The sequence below is a fragment of the Bombyx mori genome, chromosome 23, assembly GCF_030269925.1.
Source record: "Bombyx mori chromosome 23, ASM3026992v2".
NCBI classification, from domain to species: Eukaryota; Metazoa; Arthropoda; class Insecta; order Lepidoptera; family Bombycidae; genus Bombyx; species Bombyx mori.
In genome coordinates, this window is record NC_085129.1 from 2,572,571 (window position 1) to 2,581,783 (window position 9,213).

Genomic DNA, 9,213 nt, shown 5'->3' on the forward strand with positions numbered 1-9,213 from the left:
GATAGCGCTAAATAGGCGTAAACAACTCCCGACCGGCGCCCTCTTCTTCGATGTAGCGAAGGCGTTCGACAAAGTCTGGCACAACGGTTTGATCTACAAACTGTACAACATGGGAGTGCCAGACAGACTCGTGGTCATCATACGAGACTTCTTGTCGAACCGTTCGTTTCGATATCGAGTAGAGGGAACTCGCTCTCGTCCTCGTCAACTGACTGCCGGAGTCCCGCAAGGCTCCGCGCTCTCCCCGTTATTATTTGGTTTGTATATCAACGATATACCCCGGTCTCCGGAGACCCATCTAGCGCTCTTCGCCGATGACACGGCTATCTACTACTCGTGTAGAAAGGTGTCGTTGCTTCATCGGCGACAGTGGTTCCGAAAGCGGCGAATCGACATCAACCCCACGAAAAGCACAGCGGTGCTCTTCAAAAGGGGTCGCCCTCCAAACACCACTTCGAGCATCCCACTCCTTAATAGACGCGCAAACACCTCCGCCGTTAGCCCCATCACTCTCTTTGGCCAGCCCATACCGTGGGCCTCGAAGGTCAAATACTTAGGCGTCACCCTCGACATAGGGATGACATTCCGTCCCCACATAAAAACGTTACGCGATCGCGCCCCGTTTATACTAGGACGACGTTACCCAATGCTTTGTAGTCGAAGCAAACTGTCCCTCCGTAATAAGGTAACTCTACAAAACTTGTATACGCCCCGTCATGACGTATGCAAGCGTAGTGTTCGCTCACGTAGCCCGCACCCACTTCAAATCCCTTCAGTTTATTCAATCCCGATTCTGCAGGATAGCCGTCGGAGCACCATGGTTCCTGAGGAACGTGGATCTCCACGATGACCTGGAGCTCGACTCAGTTAGTAAGTTCCTACAGTCGACATCGCTGCGCCATTTTGAGAAGGCGGCACGACATGAGAACCCTCTAATCGTAGCCGCTGGAAACTACATACCCGACCCAGTAGACCGAATGCTAAACCGTCGACGTCGCCCAAAGCACGTCATTACGGATCCTCGTGATCCATTAACGGTGCTTTTAGGCACCACAAGCACCGTTCACCATCCTCGTCGAACCCGTCGCTTGCGACGAATGGCTCGACGAGCGAATTAACCCCATAGACACAGCCCACTGAGTTTCTCGCCGGATCTTCTCAGTGGGTCGCGTTTCCGATCCGGTGGTAGATTCTGCGAAACACTGCTCTTGCTAGGGTCAGTGTTAGCAATTCTCCGGTTGAGCCCCGTGAGCTCACCTACAAACGTTAGGGTGAAGCTGAAATAGCCTCTCAAGGCTATCAGCATAGGTAGGGAAAAAAAAGGATGTAATGAGTCTGAGCATGAGCGAGTGTAAGAGGGTGTGTGTGGGTGTAGTCAAGAACATTAAAAGTTATTTAACAAAACTTCAGTGTCCTCATAGTTGAAATTAAGCAACCAATTAAATATATAATTTCTGCATTTCTTGCTATTTAGGGGATATATATTAAGGTGTTTATTAATTTTATTATAAAGATTGGGACCTAAGTAGCAAAAGAACCTATGGATAAATTGAGTTTTAAATGGGATGGTTTTACAGACATTATGAATACGTCGCCTCTGTATCAAATTAGGGTTGTAAGTACAAATGGAATGCTGTTTCAAGATTATTTTTTAATTAAACAATTGCCGGATACTAAGCACTTCACAATTTTGATAAAGCTGATGTGTAGGGTACATCTTAGATACCCTCAGACACAGCCCACTGAGTTTCTCGCCGGATTTTCTCAGTGGGTCGCGTTTCCGATCCGGCGGTAGATTCTGCGAAGCACGGCTCTTGCTAGGGTCCGTGTTAGAAACGTCGTCAGGTTTGAGCCACGTGAGCTCACCTACTAGTTAAGGTTACGCTGAAATAGCCTCACAAGGCTTACAGCCTGGCCACGGGACATTCGCCGGTACTAATATTCGCGCGGTGCGAACGGCGAAGCGTTTAGCGACTAAAATAAACGCATAGCAATGTACTTATCAAACCACGCGCAACGGCGACCGGCGAAGCGACCGGCGAAATGTATCGAGCGATTCGCGCGGGCGACTTGCGACGCGGCGGGCGAGCAAAACAAATGCATGAATAAGGACGGCGCGAGCCACGGAGTCGAGCGGTAGTCGCGGCGAATGGTGCAGTGATTAAATGAGTTTAGTTGTTTTCGCCGCGAAAAATGAACACTGAAATTTTTATTGCTGAAATACTAGCTAGACCAGCTATTTGGAAGTCTAGCCACCCAAAGCCAGCGAAAAATTTTCTGGATACATTCTGTATTTCTCGTGCTTCTTGTGGAATTCTCCACCTATACTCCAATACTTATTCAAATCATGTAGTCCACAATCTCTTCCAAATAATAGGTCTTGAACCAAAAAACTATTTCTTTCTAAGCAATATCGAGATAATTTCGATATAGACATTTCGTTGTCGGACTTCCTTACTAGTCGCGGCGGCGAACGTGACTACCCGTGGCCTGCAAACGGTGCCGCACGAGTGGTCGCCTCATCCGCCGCTTCGTCGTTCGCACTGCCCATGCCGATCCCCGTGGCTAGGCCGTTAAGTAGGAAAAAAGGAAAAAAAAAGAGCCCTATGGTGGAATACGTACTTGTGAAGTATCTGTATTCTTTAACTGATAGATTATACACTTAAAATATTCTATAACTCGTAAATATTATTTAGAAGTATGCGACTTTTTGTTGGGAATACGAAGCTTCGACCTTTATTCCAAAATGTTTAAAAGTATATGCGGCGTTCCCTTTGCCTGCCACAAATGAAAAATTTAAAAAATTCGCAGAATTGCTGCACGGTAGGTACTTATTAACTCCATGGCTGCACGTCATTGTCTCGAGGTGAATGAAGAAGATAATATAGGTACCGGTAAAATGGGGCGATTAGGGATTGAGAGGCGAATCGGGAAAAAACCGGGAAAATCTTTCGACGCTCAATATAAGTTTTATATTCGTTGCAAAATCTTCCGTTTTTTGTAGTTTAATAGTAGAATGTTGAAAGTTCACAAAACAAATCTGAATATGCATGATAATAGCTGCTAACTTATAAAAAATCGCGTTTCAAATTAACTTCCTGTGGTGGTAATTATTTTAGTGCTAGAAACTTTGCTCTCTTTTATTTATTTGATAATAATAGAAGACGACTATGATTTATAAACGTTGTTTAGTGTTTGAACCAGCATATGTATTAAAGGTAAGTCCCAGTTGTAATTGGTTTTAATGTATTTGATTAAATAAAAATACATGTAAAAATCTGTTGTTTTTGGGGATATTGGGGACGTCTTAGGTATAAATAACAACGAAAAAGGGGTCAATTGGGATGAGAATACGTGAAATGGAAACGACCTAAGTATAAATAGGTACAGGTTTGTAGGGTTGTCTATGTAGTTATAAAATATTTTTTAAATTTGTTGGTGAATGAGGCGGGAACCTTCAAAAAATTTGGGACGGAACTTGAGAAGAGGGCCAATAAAAAAATTCATATCCTTTTTAATTAATTTAATTTGATATTCTGTAGATATTGTAGCATATTTTAGTTTATAACTGTATATATGTTTAGTTTATAATTGTATATTTTAGTACTTTAGCGTAGATAGTATGGAGTTGGAGGCGGGAACGGATCCCCCGGATCCGAATATTACTGAGGAGACAACTGATACGACTAACTCAAGGTTTAGCCAACCAATATTTTTCTGTGATGAATTCGACCTTTCCAACGTATCTGAATTTGTCAACGTTAAATCGAAGAAATCCCAAAAAAAGAAACAACTTGTTAAAGATCTCGGACAAACAACTTTCGTTGCGCCCGCTGCAGCAGGCTTTGGCGGGAAATCTTGCAAATAACGTAAATAAGCTTATAGTGCCTCCTCGCCAAATTGTACAGACCTCACCAGAGCCTACTTCAGCGAGTCCTTCTATGACACCATCTGAGACCCCAATGGCTGACTCTGTTTACAGAAAAAAATACACTGAACAGGATCCTGGTCCATATATGGTCCATGTTACTTTAATCTCAGATTCTAATAGTACTACATCACTGCACCCACTTAAATTTGGAAATTTTCTAAAGAAAAGCAATCTTGGTAATATCTTACAGGATGGAATTAAACGAGTAGGTCGTAATCGCCTGGCAATAACTTTTAAAACACATAGTGATGCCAATATTTTCATATCCAACATGTCTATGAATCCATTGTATAATGTAGTGATTCCTACATATAATATATGTAAAATGGGTTTGATAAAGGGTATCCCTCAGGAGTGGACTCATGAGGACATTGTAGACAATCTGCAAATCCCAGAAGGCTATGGACAAATTATCAAATCCCGTAGATTAAACAGGAAGTCTGTCAACTCAGATGGAACTTCATGGATTCCTACTCAAACTGTGGTCTTGACTTTTGACGGACAGTCTCTTCCCTCTAGAGTGTATTCCTTTTTTTCAAGTATTCCAGTTGAACAGTATATTTATCCAACGGTACAATGTTTCAATTGTTGTCGCTTTGGACACACTCGTGTTCAATGCAGGAGCAAACCTAGATGTAATAAATGTGCTGGAGAGCACAGCGGACTGGCTTGTAATACTGAGACTTTTTCTTGTGTTAACTGTAGAGGTGAACATATGGCTACAAACAAATCTTGCCCTGAGTTTAGTAGACAAACAAATATTAAAAAACATATGTCTCAAAACCCCATTTCATACCAAGAAGCCTCTAAATTGTTTCCTATTGTAAAGAAATCATATTCGCAAATAACATCATCTATTCCACTATCTGCCCAAAGTTTAAATGATGTAGATAGTTCAAATTCTCTCTCTTACAAAAAAACTGTTATAAAGAAGCCTAAACAGGCATCTATTTTAAATAAGGGTTATGACAAATCAGAATATAAATCATTGATCCGCAGCATTTCATTTGATGAGTCTCAAGGTAAAGTAGGTTCCGCTTTGCAATCCAACAAAGAAAAGGATACACAGTTGCCATCTTCTGACACACTAAATAAATTGTTATCCACACTTATAAATATTATTGCTAATTCAGAACTACCAGAACACGTTGCTCTTTCACTTATAAATAATATTTCACTATCAATTTTCAATATTTTTAAATATGGACAGAGTCCTCCAGTGGAACTGTAAAAGCATAGTTCCTAAAAAACATGAAATTATATCTTTAATTAATTCACATAATATTTTTTTACTAGCCATATCAGAAACTTGGTTAGTTCCAGGTTCCAATTTCCGTATGGCCGGTTTTAATATTCTCAGACATGATAGACATGATGGGTATGGTGGCACAGCCCTTTTAATTCGTAATAATCACAGATTTTCTTCTTTGCCAATCCCAGCTTTTAACTCGGATATTTTACAAGCAGTGGCTGCCCGAGTAGGTGAGGTAACATATCTATCTGTGTACATTTCAGAAAAGGATTTATCTGTTCTGCCTATACTAGACAAAATCATTCAATCATTACCCAAACCAATAGTAGTTCTAGGGGATTTCAACGCTCACCACTTCTTATGGGGAGCACCCAACGATGATGGCATGGGAAATGGCTTAATGGAGATAATAAATGATCATAATCTTTGTGTTCTGAATGATGGGTCCCCCACTCGTCGCTCAGTTCCGGGTCAAGCCCCAAGTTATGTTGATATAACACTTAGTTCAGCCAGTTTGTCTTCACTGTTAAACTGGGAATGTTTAACGCTGTCCTGTGGCAGTGATCATTATCCCTTATTAATTTCCTTGCCCTCTGGTAAAACAGGCACTTTTAATCCACTACCGCCGTTATTTAAGTTCAGATTAAATAACTATGATTGGGAACTGTTTAGTCAAGAAGTCGAATCGAAAATTATGTCTTTTCCAAGTTTATCTACTCTTGATGATTATAACAACATAAACAAGGCGTATGATAACCTTATTACGGCATACTTAGCAGCTGCAGATAAACATATCCCCAAAAAGAATGTTGCCCATAAGAAAATATCTTCTCCCCCATGGTGGGACAAAGAATGTACAGAAGCTATCAATAAAAGAAATGATGCAGAAAAACTTAATAAGCAATGTTTGACCATGCATAGTTATTTATTTTATAAAAATGTTGAAGCGGCCACTAAAAGGCTTCTTCGGAAAAAGAAAAAAGAGGGATGGAAAAGATTTTGTTCCAAGCTTTCGCCTGATTCGCCATCCTCCCTAATTTGGAAAAATATAAGAATGTTTAGATCTTCTTTTATAGCCCCATCTAGAAATTATACATCGCAAGAATGGATTAATCCTTTTTTGGACAATATCGCACCCACTATGGTTCCTAAGTTTGACCAATTGCCTTATACATACTCTTATATATCAGATAACTCTAATATTAATAATAACATAGCGTGTTCATTTTCTTTGCCGGAACTTCAATTAGTTTTGAACCGGTTATCAGACTCCACTCCAGGATGTGATGGTATTCCTTACTCTTTCTTAATTAATTCAAAACCTATAACCCTATCATATTTACTGAATTTAATTAATTCTATAATAGACACTGGTATAATACCTTCTTCCTGGAAACATCAAATTATAATACCTATATTAAAGCCTAACAAAGATTCAAATAATCCTTTATCTTATAGACCTGTAGCGTTATCATCTGTTTTGGTAAAATTAGCAGAACATTTAATTAAACAAAGATTTGAGTGGTACGTAGAACATAACAATCTTTTGCCTTGCTCTCAATATGGGTTCAGAAGAGGTAAAGGTGTGTCCGATAGCCATGCCATTTTTGCAACAGACATTTTTTTGTCTTTTTCGAAATCTGAATCGGTTGTAGGAGCCTTTTTAGATATTCAAAGCGCGTATGATAATGTAAACTTAATTAAATTAAAAGAAAAAATGTCGGATTTAAAATTACCATTAAAATTTATTGATTTCATTTTTAATTTATATACTGGAAGGACTATTTCTTTACATATACCTGGTTTTGAGGACAAAATAAGAAAAATTTGGAAAGCTATCCCTCAGGGTTCTGTTCTAAGTCCTCTATTATATGACATTTATACTTTCGATCTCCATTTGAGTGTTGATCCTTCCTGTTCCATCTTACAATATGCAGATGATGTCTTAGTTTACTCTGCTAACCGTGATATTAAAATAGCAGCGGAAACTCTTAACGATTCATTAAACAAGTTATCATCCTGGCTCTCTGCCCAAAATCTTTCGTTATCTAAATCTAAAAGTCTCATAGTTGTTTTTACGCGGAAAAGAAAAGTTCCCACCGTAAATATTTTTGTTGATGGAGAACGGATACCAGTGGTTAAAGAGGCGAAATTTCTTGGTCGCATTTTTGATTCTAGTATGAACGGTAACGCTCATATCAACGACATTGTAAGAAAATGTGAGAAAAACATAAATATTATGAGAGCTGTAAGTGGCGTTTGGTGGGGGTCTCATCCTGGTGTACTTAGGTTAATGTATAATGCTTTGGTACGTAGTATATTAGACTTTGGCTCCATAACTTTTTGTCTTGAAAACAAACAACCTCTACATAAATTAGATTTATTACAACATAAAAGTCTCAGGATCGTTATTGGAGCCATGAATAGTACTCCAATAAATGCTTTACAAATAGAATGCTCTGAACCGCCGCTATCTTTGCGTAGACAATACCTTTCTGATAGATTTATATTTAAAATTCAACAATATCATGGACACCCCTTAATTTTGAAACTACAAAATCTTTGTGAAGTTATTAATGGACGAAATGCTTTCTGGCGTAACCGGAAAATCCCTTACTTAGTTTCTAGTTATAGAAGATTTTTAGAACTACGTTGTTCAATTCATAAATTTCAATGCCACTCAACTTTTTCATATGATTACGAGACTTTAATGTTTGTACCCGATATCAAGTTATCAATAGATATCCAAAAAGGATCAAGCTCGGCTAACTCAAAATTAGCCTCCTTTATTAAAAACTTAGAACCTAAATCGGAGGATTTCTATACTGACGCGTCTAAATCCGTTTCCTCGGATGAAAAAAGCGTAGGAGCTGCTTTCTTAAGACTCTCGTCAGGTCATTTTCGTCTTTATAAATATCCACATCTTTCTTCAAACTTTGTTGGAGAAGGCATGGCTGTCCTTGAATGTGTCAAATATATAATTTGCAATAAAATAGAGAATTCATATATATTTTCTGATTCATTGAGCTTTCTTCAGTCTCTTTTATCAAATCCATTTAAAAAGAAACCTCCTTGTCCGCTTTCTCTTGAGGTAAAACTTAAATTAAAAGAATGTCATGATTCAAATTTACGAGTCACATTAGCATGGATTCCTGGCCATTCGGGCATCCAAGGAAATGAATTGGTAGATTATTTAGCTGCTATGGCCGCAAGGCAGGGTAATACATATATTGACAAAGTGTATACTCAAGACCTACTAGAAAAGCCTCGGGAGTATCTTTTAAAAGATTGGAACTCCGAGTGGGAAAAGTCTTGTTTATCAAAAGGTGGACGATATCGTCGTCTTCATATCAAAATTAATTTAAAACCTTGGTTTTCTAAGTTTAATTTCCCAAAAAAAGTAACATCTACCATATCGAGATTAAGATTTGGCCATTGTAGTTTACCCAGTCATTTATCGAGAATTGGTGTCGTTGACTCAGATGCTTGTGAACATTGCAATACCAATGGAAACATCGAACATACATTATTTGAATGTGTCAAATACAAATCCAAACCACTTTATGAATTCCTTATAAAATTTCGTGCTCCTCTCCCTTGTGACTCCTACACTATACTTTCCTTTGTTGATTTCAAATATACTAAAGCTCTTATTTCTTTTCTAACCTTCCATAATATTTTATTATAATATATTTTCTTCTTTACATTACTATATTTTACTATATGTATATATTGCCCTAGTTCCTCCTATACCGCCTATTTCTAAAGTCCCTGCTCCTATCCCTCTACACTGGAATATCATGGCAACTTGACATTTCAAGATGAAGTTACTATGTCGCCTTTGGCTGACTCGACTCTGGCTAAAATAAGCTTCCGAATGAAGTTTGATCGCCATATTGAAGAAAAAAAAAAAAAAAAAAAAAATTTGTTGGTAAAAATCTGGTTTATTCGAAGCGAAATTGGGAATAAGTCTTTAGTTGAAATAGATAAGCAATTTAATATAAGTAAGTCGATTTTGCAGAGACATGTA